Below are 614 nucleotides of genomic sequence, written 5' to 3' on the forward strand. Positions count from 1 at the left end.
TGGCGCTGCCCAAACGCCACCGGTGGGTCCGGCTGCGGAACAGAGCCATTCTGTAATCAGCCAGTGACCAAGCAACATCTCTCTTCCTTGTGTTATAAGGCAAGTAAGTGTTACTCATTATCCCCAAGTCCCGGACACAACATCTGGCGACGAGGCTGTGTCCAAACCTGTGCAGTGTATGTTCTTGTGCTTAGGAAAATAGTGTCGAACTTGTGCGGGTGTTCGGGCAGATAGGGATCTGGAGAGGATAGGGCGTAGGTAGCAGAAAGCCCGGCCGGTGGAGTCAGGGGTCAAATTGGACCGGACACACGAGGCTGAAGGGATTGCAGGATGGTTCTGACTAGGCGTGCGGCGTTGCTGGCTGCTGTCTTTTTTTTTTAATCCCTCTACTGTATCTTACGTGCGGGCGGGTTGCATACTCGTACTGCGCCGACCGCTGTACAATAATAAATTGTCTAGTAGTCTCCTTCGTTCGGATTTATATTCCCAACATAACAAGACCCACATAACTCGCTGCTGACTACAGGTAGCTTCTGGCTCCAACGGTCTTAAGACAAATCTTTTCTAACTGCTGGTTGGAAAATATTTAGAAATAAATCAATGTTCATTATTAG

The sequence above is a fragment of the Frankliniella occidentalis genome, unplaced genomic scaffold, assembly GCF_000697945.3.
Source record: "Frankliniella occidentalis isolate FOCC.00 unplaced genomic scaffold, Focc_3.1 Scaffold260, whole genome shotgun sequence".
Taxonomy (NCBI): domain Eukaryota; kingdom Metazoa; phylum Arthropoda; class Insecta; order Thysanoptera; family Thripidae; genus Frankliniella; species Frankliniella occidentalis.